The sequence below is a fragment of the Argopecten irradians genome, unplaced genomic scaffold (assembly GCF_041381155.1).
Source record: "Argopecten irradians isolate NY unplaced genomic scaffold, Ai_NY scaffold_0758, whole genome shotgun sequence".
In the NCBI taxonomy this organism is placed as follows: Eukaryota; Metazoa; Mollusca; class Bivalvia; order Pectinida; family Pectinidae; genus Argopecten; species Argopecten irradians.
In genome coordinates, this window is record NW_027188225.1 from 10974 (window position 1) to 31819 (window position 20846).

The 20846-nt window shown below is 31.2% G+C and overlaps 1 long non-coding RNA gene across 1 annotated transcript; it reads left to right on the forward strand.

Annotated features, from left to right (window-relative positions):
* The first annotated feature begins 15399 nt into the window (after positions 1-15399).
* LOC138313574 (uncharacterized) lies at positions 15400-19422 on the forward strand. The gene is made up of 4 exons (XR_011207231.1): positions 15400-15540; positions 16088-16245; positions 16621-16696; positions 19000-19422. It is a non-coding gene; the product is annotated as an uncharacterized lncRNA (long non-coding RNA).
* Positions 19423-20846: the final 1424 nt, after the last annotated feature.

Sequence of the window (20846 nt, forward strand, 5' to 3'; positions counted from 1 at the left end):
GCTTATCCATATTTCATAAAAAATATTTTTTTAAATAAGAATAAATGAAAATGGTAATTAATAGACAATATCAATCTGATAAAAAAGAAATATGTTACCATCATTATAAATTTTACATTACATTTCTATATTTTGGCTATTTTTTTAATTGTGTTTTAGCATTATTTATGTTAGAAAATATATATAGAAAATGAACAAATAGCAAATTGCCTCCCTTTATTCAATCCCACCCCATATTAAATGACTTTTTTATAAAAAAAAAAAAGTTCAAAAGCAAATAAATTTTATTGGTACAATACCTTAACCGATTAAGCAAACTTTTTAAATTTTTTTTTGTATCTGTATAATGTATAGAGATATCATTTACAGCAGATATTGATCTATTCATAACTTTATTGATAAGAATTATAAATTATTTAATGCTTTGAAAAAATTGAGGGGAGACGAGACAATTTGTTTAGACAAACTACTGGGACCCTTTCGTCATTTTGGAAAAAATAATTCTTTGCATCTCATGAAACATATTATTTCCACATAAACAAAACAACACCTTGATGAAGTATTTTCGTCAGCAGCTCCAGACATTCGTAAATCTGGACACACACAGTAAAATATGCATATGTCACGACTTTACTGTACTGGTTGGGTCCCAGTTCAAAAAAACTCATTTTTATAGAATAAATATTAAAAAAATAAAAAAAAAAAAAATCAATTAAAAAGGTCTGGTAAATGCTGAAAACCGAAACTGAAGAATTTTGAGTACTTTTTTTTACATTATTATTTAAATTTTTAAAAACCTGTTGTTACTATGCCCCCCTCCCCGATAAGTGTACAGTAACTTTAAGGTACATGAAAAAATTGCGTATCTTGGCCAACGTGTCAAAAATCTGCAGTGCGTATCTAACGTTAATGTAAAAAGTTATCATATCCCTGTTATACCGTTTTTCAGGTACATGTCTTCCTTAGCCTAGTTGAAATATTTTTATAATGGCTAGCCCTTTTTAGATCTGACATTGTATTCATGGAGTACCAATTCGCTACGAATTTGATCTCAATCACGGTATAGAACGAATATATGTACCCGGCCTACTATACTTCGGAGCCGGGTACGAATTGGTCCCATGTGTCGTAGTGGAGCACTCCATCCGAAAATCACTATACAGCGCCTTTACTTTTTTGTAAATTTCCAACTATTTTATTTTTTATCATGCATTTTTTATATTAAATCGTCCAAAAAAACATAACAATTAGCCCAAAATTTTTTATTGGTTTCTGAAATGCATTACGACGTCAAAATTCAAATGAAGAGGCTGTTGAATGTTTGACATTCAGTACAATTAATTTCTCCTTCAAAAAAAACTGTTTTATTATTTATCCCTCTATTCTAATATGAACTTCGATAAATTTTATATTTTATGTGGTTCAATTTTTATTGCATAGTAGGTAGGGTACGTATCAAACAAGTGATAAAATGCAAACAAACGTTTTATAATGTTTAATCATATCCATTGTTTGTTCAATTATTTAATAGGTTTGTCTTCTTTAGTTAAAACTTGCTATATGCCTGTATTCATGATATTTTTGTCAGTTATTAGGCCATACAGTTATCAGTCTTTTGCCAGACAATTATTGCAGCTAATCACGGTGTACATATGCTGATACTCGATCGGCTAAGTCTATTTTTAGACTGCACTGCAACTTTCAACAAAAATGTCATCTGATAACAAATAAATGTGTCTATCTTAACTAGTATTAGTAGGTAGCAATTTAAACATTTACAATCAAGCAATATATTAGGAGAAACATATTCAAAATGTCATCTGTCTCAGAAACTACACAATAGACTGTCAGTTCACGAGTTATTTTTAATTCAATTATGCTAAGTGTTGTGGCCTAACGCTTGATTCAGTCGCTGTCATGATCAGACTCGGTAGGCCTACGCCAAAAACATTATTAATAATAAACAACAGCAACCTCAAATATAAATATATAATAGATACTAACATCCGCCGATATTGAAAGGTTTAACAATTAAAATACATAACTAGGCCTAGTTACTTACCTAATATTGCTGATTGTAACTTGAAAAGCGAGGCGGCTTTCAACATCAACACAAACCGGTTCAAACCGGATACACAAGTGACACAACGTTACATGCACATTTCTTTCTACCAGATGGCGCTTGCCGTGTATGCATTTCCTTTTGCGGTTGAATGCCCAAACAACACACATTTCCCAAATACACGCAATCCCCAATATATTTTGGATATCATTGCAAGACATTAAAAACGTTTTATAAATTAAGTAATTATTTCATAAAATAAACAGAATTTTTCATTAATACGACCCTTTTGTGAATGGTTCACTCGTCGATTCAATCGGTCAGAATAGCTTTGAAGGAAGGCGGCCCAAGTCCCGAAAAATCTCGTCTGCCGTGGAAATTTACTGAGAACCTGCGAAATACCACCAATTTCCAAGACCGTCTTGTGGTCGTTCTTTATAATATTTTTCAAAAACCAAAAATACCGTTTTGTTCAGAATTACTTGTAAATTTTTAATGTGTAAAATCTCATTTGTCAACTATGAGCGTTTTGATTCTAGGACGAATTAAACAGAAACTAGCGATGAAAATGTCGATTTTTGCCTGTTTGACCCTAAATTTCTCCCTCAAATGAATTTTCGTAGAGTCAACAACTATCTCAGAAGATAAATCACGCCAGGATTTACTTAACTGTAAAATATCATTAAAAACTTTCTGTCTATTTCCTTATTACCCAACTTGCGGTTATAAGCGTGTTGGTAGTAAAAGTTCGTCGTCGTGTTTAACATTCGTTTAACTCTGTTATCGCACCTTACCATACCAACTTGTACATGTTATAAGCGTGTTGTAGGGATAATTTACAAAGTTCAAAATGTCGTGTACAATTTTACAATTGACGTTCCGAAGAACGATAACTCTGTAAATATCGCACCTTGATGACAGTTATAAAATTGATAAAGGTAAAAAACTCGGTTCATTTCATTATCTGTGACATTAGTTCACAATTCAATTTCATTTTAATTTGAATGTCAATTTAGTCAAAGGCAATGTGACTTGTATTTCAGCAATGTTACAAAGGTTACCAAAATCAAAATTGTTATAAAGATCATTTCTTTTTCCTTTTACGAAACAAATATCGCAAAGATGTAATTTAAATCATATGACTTTACAATTTTAAGTCTATTTGACATTAAGGACTGTGACCTTGATTAAAGGTTAAAGTTCATAATTTGATGAAACTATATAAATTAGCCCTTCAATGTCCCTGAATTACACATAAAAAAATGTAGGTATTTTTTTTACCAATACCATTACTGTTTAGTTTGGGCATTCTTTAAAATTTTAGTTGACAAAACACTTAAGGGTTTAATTGAAAAGAGACCTTAAGTAAATGAATTTAATTGAAAACTTTTGACAATTCTTAAAAAATATAAACTTTCATTTGGAATTATTTTAATTAATTATTACCATATACGACACCTTATGGACATAAATTTGAACAGTGTGAAAAAAGAGGTTCATTTTATCCGAATATGATTAATAAAGTCATTTTACGATTTTAGTCTATTTACCCTTTGACTGTGACCTTGAATAAAGGCATTCAAGGTCTAATTCATTATGATCAAAATTTATATATTGTAGCCCTTCATCCCAGCATGCTACATAAACATAATCAATGTACGATGTTCCACATTGGCACACAGTACAGTCATTATTCATTCTCAAATAGACCATTATTTGATTTATATTAACCCATTTGACACTTGGCCTAAGGGGCCAATCTTTACAATAATTTCATTAATAAAAATTTCACGTAAATTTCCTTACGTTAATCAAAAATTACAAATGAAACACAAGATTTTACAATTACTCAAAATTTCATTAAAATGAATATAGTCCTATAACATTATTGACAAAAATATTTACATTTTTGACTTAAAAATAAAATTTACTCCCAATTAAATAACATATAATATTTAATTCATTATAAATAATTACTCCAAATAAAAAGCCTTACAGGATCTCAAAGTCTATGGTCACATTCAAGTAGTAATTTTGGTAAGCATTCAAATTTTTTTTTTGAAATTTTAATAAATTCATTTAAAAGGTGTTTTACATTGCTTTTAAAGTAAAATTACAATGTTTCATGAATATGTTAACATTCTCAACCAAATCTTTAAAGTAATTTTAATTACAATCAAAAAAAGTTTAAAACTGAATTTATTCATTTATCACACCTTACAATGTTAATTATTTCAAAAAGTTTTTATCTGCATCATATTTTACAATAAAAATTTTAATATGTAATAAGCTTAACCCAATGAAATATGAAGGAAAAATTCTTGAAAAAATGTTCAGATACAATTATCACAATAAATTTATTTTTATATTTTCATTTTCAATCAAAACTTACTTCATTTTAAAAATGCATTTCAAATTAAAAATATTTCCAAAAGCAAATTTTGGGCACAAGGTTAAGACCTATACATTTTTTTCTAAAAAACTTTGGGAAATGAGGCTTTGAAATTTGGGAAATGCATAGAATATAAATTTTTTTATTTCATAATGAAAGTTTATGTACTTTTTGAAGCCAGTTCACAATATATATAAAGTGTACTTAGTACCAAAGTTCTAAAAATGCAATATATTATTTTGGAAGTTTTCAAATAAAAAAAAAATTTTTTGGGATAAAAAAGGCTTGAATTGGGAGAAAAAATTTAATGAAAAATAAGGGGAATGGGGCCGATTTATAAAGTATTTTTGATTGACCCAATAATATCAGGTGTCTAGGCCTCTAGGTAATGCATTTGAATCATGCACAAGTTTTGAAATTAAGGTGGAAAAGGTAATTCATTTGAATTTAAACCAAAAATTTGACCATGTCAATATTAGAAGCACTTATGACTAGCATTCACAATAATGTATTAAAGACAACATTTAATGCCAATACAAAGTATATATATATATACATGTATATGATGTAATCATATAATTCAATGACATCACCAATCATTGCACAAACAAATTTTATACTTTTTACATTTTCACACAAAATTTCATGAAATATATATTTTTTTTTACTTTTTCTGAATTTAAAAAAATTAAAAATGGCATCAAAGAAGTGGATTTATCATGCATGTGGCATTCACAAAGTGGTTTTTTGAATTCTTACTTTGGGAATATTTAAATGCATTTTCCTTATGAACATAATTATTTAAATGTCTCCACTGACCCCCATTTTTCATCAAAAATTCTATTAAAAATTTCCCATCATTGAATCAATGGTATATACATGTACATGTATACATCTGTTTGTATTTCTATAAAATTTGTCATGCAGGGGGAGATAACTCCATAATTGCAGGAGATTTTTGAGCACCAGCCAGCACTTATAGCTTGCAAAAAAAAATTATATTTGTTTCCAGAATATAGCTAAATGAGACATTCTTAGTCAAAATTTATGTGCAAAATACAAGGGTACATTGTATGTTTGTATAGCAGTGATATACATGTACGCTTCAAATATTAATGTAGAAAAATATTTATTATATGTCTTCAACATTCAGGCATTATGCCATGTTTTTAGCCATGTGTGTTTTGGACTACAATTATTTTACGATAATGGGCCTTTAGACATTATTCTGGTGTATGGATTTATTACTATACCTATATATACCATGATTTATTATATAAAACGGACTCTATCATATAATTATGTATGTGTATAAAAAAAAAAACAATATCGTTTCTGGAAAAAACAAGAATACATTATTACATTGTTATGTACAACATTCTATAAAATTTTTCTATTTTTTTAATTGATACATTTTTTTTCCATAGCAATTTTTTTAGAAAATATACCTAGAAAATGAACAAATTAAAACTTAATTTTACATTTTTAAAAAAAAAAATTTTTATGAAACAAGTTACATAAATATTTAACTTAAAGCAAGTTTAATATAAGCAAATTTTCATTTATGGAAATACCTTAATGTAAGAAAATCAAATTTGTACATTGTTTGTAAAATAATGAGAATTAATTTTTTTTTAATTTTTCATATAACATTAATAAATATATGTCAAGTAAATATACATTTTTTATATATGTATTCACTTTAAAGTTATAAAACTATTGTTCAATCTGTACTTATAGGACCCAAAATGCATTCAAAAAACAATTTTTGTACATGTATAAACAAAACATATACATAGAAGTTATCTTACATGTAAGCTCATCTAGAACTAAGTCTCTTATTTGTAATATGTTTGATATTCAAGATTTTTTTTAATTTTTTCAAAATACTTGTTGTTACTATGTGTTTAAACATAATACATGTTTTTTAATAAAAAAAATTAAATATTTGAAGAAAAAATGTAAAGAAAATCAAATTTGTTCAGTAGCTGTGTTAATAGATAATGGATTTATCAGTTTTTTTTGATATACATAATATTATATTAATTTTTAACAAGTCAGTATATATAGGGTCCATATTATAATATAATTATAATTTTTAGTTTGTTTTTCACTTTTAGTTTTTAAAACTTTAAAATTTTAACTTCTGTAACTAACATGTATATGCCATGTATAAACGTAAAACATCTTGTGTGTACATTGTAATGGTTACATGTATACATTACTGGTATATATACATGTACATGTAACGTTACATGTAGAATTTAAGTCTCTTATCATTGTTGGGGTTTTATTCAATGTTTTACAACTTTTATTTGTTCAGTTACTGCTCATCTTCCTTTCACACATTTGGATGTGCTAGGTTTAGATGCTCAAAGGAAAGCCAGGAGTGCCCGAGAGAAATAACCATGGACCAGCAGTTACACTAACAACTTACTGCCCCACATGGGATTCAACTCGCAATTGGTTTCAGAGGTGGAGGGCTAGTGGTATCATGTCTGAACTTCTTAACCATTCACAAACATATACAATTATGGTCTATGTATGTGGAGGGATAAATCTTGAATTGCCTCCTTGAAAGAGTTATTTAGATTTTTCTTGAGGGGCAAAGCAATGCTAATGCTAAATGGTTCCTGACACATAAGGGACATAATGAATATAAATTAATTAAGCAATAAAACCTAGTATATATTGTGTAAAATAAAAACTGTTAATAAATCATTTAACAAGAATTTCCTTAACACATAAGTATTGATGGTGTAATATTATATCAATACATTGGTCCCACTACTCATGTACATGTATATATATATATGTTGATATGCGAAAACAAATTGGCACAAACTTTATGTGGTTATCTGTATCAGACATGTTGTGTGGTGTCTGCACAAGTGTTGTGTAGTATGTTTGCACGTGCACACTGTTGGTATGTTGTCAATTCACACTCATTATTATGCACATTGTACATTCCTTTAATTGTTAACCGATTGAAGTAAATGGACGATACCCGTAATCAATCGGTTTGTCTGTCGAATTAGATTAAGTGAGAATTACTTGTTTAAAATTCTGGAAACCATGTCTGTTCTGTTTTTACCCATGCATTTACTCATAGGAATTGTTTTAATTTCAAAACTTAGGACCCTACCAAAATCCATGTCATCAAGTACATGGTCAGGAAATCTGAAATGGTCCTGACACACTGTCAGTTGAAATTCATTAAAAGTCTTCAAATTGTTATACTACAGCACTAATGCCATTATTAAGGCCTAGTGCTGGATACTATGTCATACGGTTCGCGGACTACACTAAGGTGTAGCTCGGTGCTTATTTTTAGACTGGCTGCAGTTTGTCTAACAGTTATTAAATAATATCAATTCTAATCTAAAGCGTCAATACTATGGCTTATGTTAGCAATTTTAATTACACAATCAAACACTATATAAGCAGTAATGTATACGTCAAAGTGAAACAGCATCTGTCTCAGAGCAAGTACAACTGACAGTTTTCAAGCTATGATTTGAAACGACTTTGGTTCTGTTGTCACCAGGTCAGTCGCCGTGTTATATTTATAAATTAACACCAGTTACTGGTAGGCCTAACACTTCTGAAACTGCAGGCTTACAATTCACAATCAAATCAGACTACATCTAACTCTTATCTTCTATATATGTCACATGAAATAATACTTTTATCCAACGATAGTGATCAAGTGTCTACTATAAACATTTAATTGCATATAACAAAATTACCTTATATAGGATAAGTAACATTGAACAGCGAAAGGCGGCGTAAACATTCACGAACCGGCATTTCCGGATTTGACGTAATATGTTAGTACGCTTATCGTGAAACCGTTCTAATAACTTTCTAATGGGAAATTCCCTAGATCAACCGTTCAAAATATATACCTTAATTTCACGAGGACCACCTTGAGTTGGAGTCTTGTCGGGCTACTATAAAAAGACTTAAAGGATACATATTCATTCAGAAAAAAGCATCACCTTTTATACTAATGATAATTTTATGGATCATCTACTGTATCATTAAATTCTATCAGGATTAAACAGAAACTAGCGATGAAAATGTCGATTTTTGCCTGTTTGACCCTAAATTTCTCACTCAAATGAATTTTCGTAGAGTCAACAACTATCTCAGAAGATAGATCACGCCTGGATTAACTTAACTGTAAAATATCATTAAAAACTTTCTGTCAGTTTCCTTATTTACTCAACTTGCGGTTATAAGCGTGTTGGTAGGTAAAAGTTGTCGTGTTTACATTCGTTCCGAAGGAACGATAACTCTGTTATCGCACCTTACGTCTCTCATTTCATACTGGAATACCATATAAAAGACACCATGTATAGTAATTACTGATAGTTTTTTGACCTCAAATGTACTTAACCATTTACAACATATAATTTATATAATATGTCTTGTGATATGGACATAGAGGCTGTCAGTGGAATTCGATAGATAAAAAGTAACCAAGGAAAGTAATGCAATATCAATGAGTTCGGAAATACAACAATTTATGTGCATGAGTGATTGAATAATGAAACTATTTACATGTGTAGATCGATCTGATATTCCAAGGTTTATGACAGATATGTTACAACTGATGAGGGAGATCCTAAAGGGTTCGAAATGAATTCAATAACAATATCAAAATGCACTTATATTTTTTTTTCAATTGAAAATGATTGTTATAATATGATATTGTCTTTTCTCCTAATAAAGATAATATATACAAATTGTTTTGTATCTTGTTTTCATTTTTATCTATTTTATTTTGTTTTTAGAATAGGTCTTTATTAAATTATATGTATTAAAGTTAAACTTATACCAAGTCCCTGTATGTATACATGTAAAGTATTAGTATTAGTCTTAGTGACTGCACTTTGTACTAGTTGGGCAACACCTTAAGGGGTGTTGCGAATGAAATGAGAGACGCTAAGTACCATGAATTGAAAACTCATGACAATTCTCCGAAAAAAGTGCAAGTATGCGCATTGGATCTATTCTGTCGATTAAACTACCATAGTGGGCGACACCTGTATGGAGGATTGCCGCGAAAAGAGCGTTTCAGCTTAGGAAACAATATCGCGCGATTAAAGTCATTTTACGATTTTAGTCTATTTGACCCTTGTGACTGTGACCTTGAATAAAGGTCAAGGTCATTCATTTGATCAAATTTATAATTTGTAGCCCTTCATCCCAGCATGCTTCAAACATAATAGGCCATGGGCTAGGAGGGTCCCACATGCACCCCCCCCCCCCCCAAACCTCCGAACCAATATTTTTCTTAACCCTTATGACCCACTGATCACAAATCAAAATGTTAACATTGCATAAGTTGGGATGAACTTCCGGTTATGACGTCATCAAGATGGCCGCCATCTCAAATTTCACTAAAAAAATGAAAAATAGTCATAACATTGACATTTTTCAACCGAAGTAGACAAATGAGGTATCAAAATGACCACAATAGAACACTAAAAACATATCAGGACCAAATAACCAAATATATGTAGTGATTTTTACGCAGGAAGTGAAAAAATAGGATTTTAAGTTCAAAAATGGTAATTTTTTAGTAAATTTTTCATATTTTGCTTGACGCAACAAAAACGTTTTCCAACCGCAAACTATTATTTCTAATTAGTTTTTTTGTCCACTAATAAATCAGTTTAAACAAAAACAAGAAAAAAAACAATGTTAACATTGTATAAGTTCCGGTTATGACGTCATCAAGATGGCCGCCATCACGAATTTTACTAAAAAAGGAAAAATGTTCATAACATTGACATTTTTTTAACTGAAGAAGACAAATGAGGTATCAAAATGACCACAATAGAACAACAAATACATATCAGGACCAAATCATCCAATATATATAGCAATTTGTACGTAGGAAATGAAAAAATAAGATTTTAAACTCAAAAATGGTAATTTTTCAGCAAATTTTTCATATTTGTCTTCATGCAGCAAAAATGTTTCCCAACAATTATTATTGATCGTAATCAGTTATTTGATCTCTTGTCAATCAGTAAAAACAACAACAAAAATATATAGAAATGCAAAAGATAATTATTGTTATACCATCATTTGGTTTACAAAGCATTACCGTTTGCGTATACAGGTCATATGATAGTGTATTTTCCCCAACCCGCCGAGACTACGGTTTCCTGGTGTCTTAGAATTTCCTGAATATAAGAGTGGCTATTGAAAATTTAAATCTTAACAAAAATTTTTAGGTTGGCTGAATATCTAAGTTGGACTTCAAAATATTTCACTTTCATGTTCGAAATGTTGTACACTAGTAGCATCTCAAACTGAATTATTACAGCTAAATGCCAACTAATAGCTATATGGTATCAAATTAAAACTGAAGTAATTCTGTCATACCGTAAATACCATGACACTTTCCGAAACGTTTTGTGCCTTTTAGAATGAGCACATCCAGTGTTATTTCCTGTGTATAACGTCAGGAAATGTCAGATGGCTACTTAACAGTGTCACATATTTCTTTCACTAGTACTTTGTCTTCGATAGCGATGAGCTGATGAGCTGATATGACATTACATTACCGGATTACCATCGTGGTTGTAGCTTGTCAACTGTCCATGGCCAGAGTTAACATAAGAAACATCAGTGTCAGGGATGTAGGAGCTCTTCCTGTTTCCAACCTAGTGATTCAAATATCGTATATGATATTACAGACTATCAGATCCACATTCTGCGAAGGTTTCAGCTGATTCTCCTTATTTTGTATAAAGCACAATTCCTCATCCCTCAGTGACCGTAGATGGCACAGGTGGATTCTTTGAGGTCATAAATGAGGTCTGCAGTGAAGTTCCACTATTTGCCAAGTCTGAAAAGCACTGTAGAAAATTTTATTTCTGGAGAGTCTTCAATGGTCTCTTTACAACCAGCACCTTCAAGGGAGTGGGAAAAGTCTGACCAATGAAAAACATTTAACATTAATGGCCTCATTAATGACCTCGATGATATCACCTGTGCCATTTATGGGCGCACGAGGGTCCACTAGATTAATGAATGGTACTTCATACAAATTATGGAGCTATGTGCTAAGGAGAACCAATTCCACCATTCGAATAATGTGGATCTGGTGTAGTTTCCATTATGCCGAAGAAGTCTGGAACAGTATATACGATATGTTAGAATCTGAGGGAGATCCCACATCTCTGAACCTATTGTTCCTGATATGAACTCTGGCCAAGGATGGGTTATGAAAGATGACAGGCTAGAACAACACTGGTAATGTACTGTCACATCAGCTCATCGACATTGAAGACAACGCTATGGCTTTCGACGAATTTGATACTGATATCTCGATTATTCTGATAATTTGGGCTAGCTAGCTACCAGCTACCAGACATGCCGAGTCTCTTCAGTGGATGATAGAGCAGTGAGGTGAGAAAGCACGCACAATGATAATGGTTATCATTAAGAACCAGTGAAAGAAATATGTGACACTGTAGTAACCATCTAACATTTTGCCTATGCTATGCATAGGAAATAAACAATGAATGTTCTCATTTTCAAAGACACAAACGTTCTGGAAAATGATATAAACAGAAACACAGGCTTAGGTTACATTTGTTACTCTATCAGTAGGTGTTGTGTTGTAATAATTACCAGCGGTTTCAAGTTCGAAAAATAGCATATGCCCATTATACGCACCTGGTGATGTTTTGTAATCCTAATGAGGGTATAACAATAATTATCTTTTGCATTTCTATATATTTTAATTTTTGTTGGTGTTTTCATTGATTTATTGATTGATAAGAGATCAAATAACTGATTACGAATAATGATTTGTTGTTGGGAAACATTTTTGCTGCATGAAGACAAATATGAAAAATTTGCTGAAAAATTACCATTTTTGAGTTTAAAATCTTATTTTTTTCATTTCCTACGTACAAATTGCTATATATATTGGATGATTTGGTCCTGATATGTACTTGTTGTTCTATTGTGGTCATTTTGATATCTCATTTGTCTACTTCAGTTGAAAAATGTCAATGTTATGAATATTTTTCATTTTTAGTGAAATTCGTGATGGCGGCCATCTTGATGACGTCATAACCGGAACTTATACAATGTTAACATTGGGTTTTTTCTTGTTTTTGTTTAAACTGATTTATAAGTGGACAAAAAACTAATTAGAAATAATAGTTTGCGGTTGGAAAACGCTTTTGCTGCGTCAAGCAAAATATGAAAAATTTATTAAAAAATTACCATTTTTGAACTTAAAATCCTTTTTTTTCACTTCCTGCGTAAAAATCACTACATATATTTGGTTATTTGGTCCTGATATGTTTTTAGTGTTCTATTGTGGTCATTTTGATACCTCATTTGTCTACTTCGGTTGAAAAATGTCTATGTTAAGACTATTTTTCATTTTTTAGTGAAATTTGAGATGGCGGCCATCTTGATGACGTCATAACCGGAAGTTCATCCCAACTTATGCAATGTTAACATTTTGATTTGTTATCAGTGGGTCATAAGGGTTAAGAAAAATATTGGTTCGGAGGTTTGGGGGGGGGGGGGGGGGTGCATGTGGGACCCTCCTAGCCCATGGCCTATAATCGATGTACCATGCACATGGCTACAAGCCAGTCAATTATTGATTGAGGAGTCATTTGAAGATTATAACCCATTTGACACTATTTCACTTTTAAAACTAAAAGTGAAGTACATGTATATAAAGATTACGTATGTAACTGTATATGCCATGTATAAACAAAACATCTTGTGTGTACATTGTTTATATAGATACTGGTATATATCTACATGTAACGTTACATGTAGAACTTAAGTATCTTATCTTTGTTGGGGTTTTATTCAATATTTATAACTTTTTTTTTGTTCTGTTACTGCTCATCTTCCATTTCACACATTTGGATGTGCTAGGTTTGGATGCTCAAGGAAAGCCAGAGTACCCGGAGAAAAACCATGGACCAGCAGTACCTAACAACTTACTGCCCCACATGGGATTCAACTCGCAATTGGTTTCAGAGGTGGAGGGCTAGTGGTATCATGTCTGAACTTCTTAACCATTCACAAACCATATACAATTATGGTCTATGTATGTGGAGGGATAAATCTTGAATTGCCTCCCTTGAAAGAGTTATTTAGATTTTCTTGAGGGCAAAGCAATGCTAAATGGTTCCTGACACATAAGGACATAATGATTATAAATTAATTAAGCAATAAACCTAGTACATATATATTGTGTAAAATAAAACTGTAATAAATAATTCAACATGAATTTCCTTAACACTAAGTATTGATGGTGTAATATTATCAATACAATGTTCCACTACACATGTACATGTACATATATGCGAAACAAATTGCACAAACTTTATGTGTGATCTGTATCAGACATGATGTGTGGTGTCTGCACATGGCGTATATGTATGCACGTGCACACTGTTGGTATGTTGTCAATCACACTCATTAATATGCACATGTGCATTCCTTAATTGTTAACCGATTGAAGTAATTGGACGATATCCGTAATCAATCGTTTTGTCTGTCGAATTGAAATATTGAGAATAACTTGAAGCCAGGCCTGTTCTGTTTACATATTTAAAATTCTGGAAACCATGTTTGTTCTGTTTTACCCATGCATTTACTCATAGGAATTGTTTTAATATCATATAATTAGGACCCTACAAAAACCATGTCATCAAGACATGGTCAGGAAATCGAAATGTCCTGACACACTGTCAGTGAAATTCATTAAAAGTCTTCAAATTGTTAACTACAGCACTAATGCATTATTAGGCCTAGTGCTGGACTCGTCAACGGATCGCGGACTACACACAGGTGAAGCTCGGTGCTATTTTTAGACTGGCTGCAGTTGTAAACAGTTATAAAAAAAAAAATCTAAACAAGCGTCAACTATGGCTTATGTAGCAATTTAATTACACAATCAAACACTATATAAGCAGTAAAGTATATTCAAAGTGAAACAGCATCTGTCTCAGAGCAAGTACAACTGACAGTTTTCAAGCTATGATTTGAAACGCTTTGGTTCTGTTGTCAGTCAGTCGCGTGTTATATTTATAATTAACAGTACTGGTAGGCCTAACACTCTGAACTGCAGGCTTACAAACACAATCAAATCAGACAACAACAAACTCTTAACATCAAATATTACACATGAAATAATACTTATATCCAACGATAGTGATCAAGTGTCTACAAAACATAAAATGCATAACTACTTACCTTATATTGGATACTTAACTTGAACAGCGAAGGCGGCGTCAACATTCACGAACCGGCATTTCCGGAAATGACGTCATATGTAGACGCTTCGAGAACCTTCTAGAACATTCTATGGGGAAATTCCTGATCAACGTCAAAAATATACCTAATTTCGAGACCACCGTGTTGGAGTTTTGTGGCACCTATTAAAGACTTAAAGGAACCATTTTATTCAGAAAAACATCACCTTTTTACTACTGATAATTTCTGTTCATCTACTGTATCATTAAATTCAACAGGACGAATTAAACAGAAACTAGCGGTGAAAATGTCGATTTTTGCCTGTTTGACCCAAAATTTCTCCCTCAAATGAATTTTCGTAGAGTCAACAACTATCTCAGAAGATAGATCACGCCTGGATTAACTTAACTGTAAAATATCATTAAAAACTTTCTGTCAATTTCCTTATTACCCAACTTGCGGTTATAAGCGTGTTGGTAGGTTAAAATCGTCGTGGTTAACATTCGTTCCAAAGGAACGATAACTCTGTTATCGCACCTTACGTCTCTCATTTCATATTGACTATTCCAGTAACAGCAGTCGATTTGTTTATCATTATATGTATATAGTCCTGACTACTTTGTATAAAAAAACATTTTCATATAAAGTGTGGAATTGTTCATCGACTAATTGTTAGTACTGGTTTATGTTTAGAGTTTCTCTCCAAAATACCCACAATATGCTCAAGCCAAAAAAAGAAGCGAGACATTTAAGAACGAGAATTGGTCTAACAATAACCAGTTACAAACGCAAGATCCGCTCGCAAGAGCCGGTTTTTTCTACACAGGTAAGTTATTACAAGTATTGTTTTTTTTTATATATTTCAGCGAAATACAAATATACCATGTAAAATTACTGATGTGCAATTTGTTATTGCATGTATCTGACTTTCTGTTTAGCGTTGATTAACTATTGATGAATGTTGTCAATAAAATATAAATACTACTACATATAGCATGCTAGTAGATTCTTAGAAATTACGAAATATGATCTGGAATTTCTATCGAAGGCCATAAACACACACATTGCGATATTATAAGGAGTAAATACCGTCATGGCGTAGTATTGTACAGAAAAAGTTTTATTAGTTTTATATGATATAATTGTAAAATTTCTTGAACTGTTTTACCAACAACACCAAGACCGCTGAAAATTTTTATTATAATTTAAATATGTACCTAGACTTTATTTAATTAATTCAAGCCCTAGCCAATGAAAGGGTTAACTAACTGAATAAGGATAAATTGCTTTTTTTATCTCATGCTTTGTTTCGTGATTGAATTGTGGCTATGGATTTTAAACAATGATTTAGATTAATAAAATATTGTTCGTAGGATGCGAGGACTTAGTGCGATGTTACTACTGTGACGGAGGCCTGAAGAAGTGGGAACCTGAAAACGACCCATGGGTAGAACACGCCCGCTGGTTTCCAGATTGTCACTTTCTACTAAAAGTGAAAGGGAAGGAGTTTGTCCAAGACGTTCATAAAAAGGTAAGTGATTAGACAAGTAGAGACATTATATTCCGTTCATGTGCCAAATATGCCCCTGTTAACACTGATCTAGCTGATCAACGCCAGTTACTTTATTGATGTCAGAAGATGGTGAGGATATCAGCATGTGTCTACACGGAGTTTATGTTCAGATGTTCAGACTTCCAAGTTGAAGCGTATAAAATTTTGAAAGTGACGCTGACAGCATTCGCAAGCATTGCATTGAGCAAGTTTGAAAGATGATATGGGATTTGCTGCTAAAATCACCATTCATAATTTCTAGAGAGCAATTTTAATATAAGTTAACATAAACAAAAAAATAACCATACATTTTAATTTTTCATCTTCTTAAACAAATTTGTTTACTTTCAAAAGAGAAATTCCGAACCTGTCCAACTAAGCATTCAAGCTCCGACCGCTGCACCCAACTCAGGCATTGAATCAGCGTCAGGTGTGTATCATTTCTATTATGAGTACCTTTCAACTATCATGATAAATATACGATTAAAAGTTGTTTATCATAATCATATCATAGTTTACCCAAAAGAATCAAATGGATTTCGCTTAATTACATTTCATTAGGGTTGAAGTCTTGAATAAGCTTGAATTGGTATTAATAATATTAAAGAAATTTTGTACATTTTCACACAACGCTTTCTGTGTTCATTGTTTTTTATTCATTTTTTTTCAAAAAAATATACACAACACAAAATGTACAGAAGATGCATGAAAGACAAGTACAATACGATTTACATTTGAAGAATTATTTTAAATTGCATATTTCAACGTATGTACATGTATTTACAAGTATCTTATTAACATAACAAAATACACACATATATTACCACTCACATAAAAGATATATCAAGAGTTATTTCCCTTCCTACAGATGTAGTGACAAAGTGAACTAGGGAAGACAACTCTTGATAAAGAAAATACATCAAAGACAAGACAAAAAAAAAGAGGGGGACAAACCTAGGACACATATCTTTCAAGAATTAAAAAAAAAATTCTGCGTTTAATTACTGTTGGATATTATAATCCTGTGAGCTTTTAGTTCAAATTTAATATGATTTTTTTAGACTGTTTAAATTGAGTTCTTTTTCTAGACATTTGCAGTTGTAAATGTATTGTTTTACTAGAAGCAGTATCAAATTTTCAATATGAAAACTAGTATTTGAACTATCTTGCTTGCCGAAAATAAAATCCTGTTTTTCAAATCTAAGACTTAAATCTTTAGTAATTATAGAAATTCTTAATTGTTCAATCAAATTTGATACATTTTCACACTCCCAAAATATATGAGTGATTGTTTCTGGATGTGTTTTACAAAATGTACATAGATTGTTGTTTGATTTACCAATTCTTAATAGACATGTTTTTGTAGTTAGTATTTTGTAATTTATTCGGAATTGTAACCATTGAAGCTTGGAGTAAGTAGTATCATTAAAAGGGTGTTTATAAATATATCCCCGTCCATCTCGATCAATTTCAAAATTTGATTCCATTTATTTTGAGCAGTAGGTATAACTTCATTTTTAATTAAAACAGTATATATATTTTGAACACCTTTTTTACAGCTTTAAATTAATTTGAGGTTTATTGGTATGTTGGGAAGGGTTATATTTTTTCAGAGTCAAAACTTTGTTGATTGTTTCTGATGACATGATTATACCCTAATATTCTAGAAAATTGGTTTGAATATTATACTTTTCACGAAATTCTTCTAGACTATATATGAATTTGTCTATTTTCAAAATGTTATAGATAAATAGAACACCCTTTTCATACCATAACTTCTTAAAAATAACTTTATGATTTATTTTGATTTTACTATTAAACCAAATAGGGTTTTCTAAAATGTTTTTTTTTTGTAAATATTACTTGAACTTAAGATCGTACACCAAAGCTTTAGAACATCTCTTCAAAACAATTTTTTGCAATTTTTAGATGTGTGTTCATTTTGATGTGGACTGCATATGAGAAAGTACGAAAACATGTCTAAATAAAACTGCAAAATAAATCCTGACGAGGACTATATAATATGTAATTATTTTTTGCGCATAGACTGCCTACAATTTGATAGCGTATCTATTATAATTGGTCGTTCGGTGTGTTTTTATAATATATTTATCGATTTAAAGATAGAATATTTGTTTTGTGCTAGAGTGTAATTAGTATTGTAACTAATATTTTATTCTGCTTGAGATACATTCGTTAGGAATACATTGTAAGCATCAATTGTCACATACAAACATGCTTATAAAGCATATGTATATGTATATATATACGAAACGTATACGGTGCGTTTTGTAAGGGGAACAACCATTCTTTATAAATTTGTCGTCTAGTAATCTTTACTTAGACTGCGTTTTATCGTATTTTTTTAAATGAATATAAACCACATGAAATTTATTGAACTACTTGCCTCTTCTGATCTCAATGTCGATCCATTACTTCGGTAAAAATTGTTCAGAGGTACACAGCTACGAAATGAATGTGCGGTTGAGTAGATAGCCTTACTGAAATCATAATAGTTGTATTGACAGGTAAAATAATTCCGTTCAATTTCGCAAATCCCGTTAGTATTTGTTTATTTTAATTCAGATATTCTTAGACGCTATATATATACCGCTTATGGTCGGCATCTCTAATAGGGGAAACAAACTGTATGAGTGGAACAACATCAACAAACTGATCGAATCTTCAACATTTCAAGATAATGAGAGATACTATCAAACACATTTATTCCAGAACGTCCGCGGAATGTTGAGGTCATATATGACAGAACATCTTACAAAGGAGAGACTGTAAAAGGTGGCGAAGAAGCGGATCGCTTAAATTCCCAGATACGCAATCCAAACTTCGCGGTGTTGAGCACCTACACAAACTGGCCACGTAGAGTACAGGACGTAAATGAGCTTGCAAACGCCGGCTTCTTTTATGCAGGTACAGTATAGCACTTAAATTGATACAAAAATGTTTATGCTATCGAATACTGGAACGAAAGCATAATACAAAACCGGTATTAAACAATATATATGTTTTATTGAAACCTTTTGCAAAAAGTACACAGAATACAGCCAGGTATTTCAGAAGAGCCACTGTCTCTGATTCAGCGAAAAACTAACATAGCAGGCCAAGGAAATATATCCAATGCTGACCATTTATTGAAAAAAAACACAGATTATACATAAATATACTGGTGTGTACTGAGAAATAATATCTGGACTGACAGACAGACGATATCACGTATAACTTTTAATGGACATAGATTTGAAATAACGAGTTGTTGAGTTATGATTAGTAATAAAAGCGGAACAACACTGACACCATATTTAGATATAAAGTCCGTTACTAACACCATATAAAGCCATTAATTAGGGTCAGTAAGAGACATATTTGGCTAGTTCTCGTGTCTATATAACCTATATAATGAATTTAGCATCAAGGAACAAAATTTCACTTGATAATGAATGGAAAACATTGGAGTCTCAAAGTTTACTTTTACATTTCCCAAGCATTGGAAAGAAAACCTGTAGCAGTTTGTCAAACAACCACCACTTAATCATTCATTAGTTTTTACATAATTCTTCTCATGTTCTGTGTGTAGACTGTATAAACAACCTGAAGAATCATTAATAAATAATTCATAAATCAACAATAATTTCGATACCAATGCAGAAGAACTGTACCAAAAAGATAGTTCGGTATCGGAATGTGTTTCCATTTTAAGAAACACCGAGTCAATATTCCTTTGAGAAGTCCATTGCCTAAACACTGCATTCTAAACGGTTGTATTCTTTGACTAACACCTTTCTTGTAATTGATATGCACATTAGAGATTTATTTGACACTTTTAAAGAAACGATATATCTAATATAAAAATGAAGGACCCTTGTTTCGATCCATATGGTGTTATATCACCTTTGTCATTATTTATTCTACTCGGGTGATTTAACATCATATAGACCTATTTGACATATATATTTGCTGAGATAATCATTTAAGCGTCGATAGTATGGAACGCCATAGCTGTCTCGTATGATTCAAATATGCTATACGAATTTGTGTTTTTATTATATTGTATGGTTTTATCATTATATGATTTGATCTTATCAATATATGGTATCATTTTATCTATATTTGATTTGATTTGACAAATGCATCATTTGCTTCTACCATCATTTTATTTTCATTTGTCATGGTATTATTTTCTTTTATCATTATATCAATCGATTTCACCATTATTTGATTTGGTGACATATATATTTGATTTACATATATCATTGTTTGATTTGGTGTTATCGTTATATTATTTTCATTTATCGTTATATCATTTAATTTCATCTTTGTTTGATTTCATTTTTCTACCATTTTATGTTTGTTTCATTGTATGTATGAGTGATGTAAGCTTCTATGCGACTCCGATTAGGAATTTTTCCGTCTTGTTTCGATACAAGTACTCGTGTATGTTCACGAGAGAAAATTTGACATTATATTGTACATATTTGCAATTATAAAATATTGATTCTTTGTGGTTGTAGTTTGTTAAATTTAATATGTATTGTAGGAATCATACATTGGTTTTTTTTTTTTTT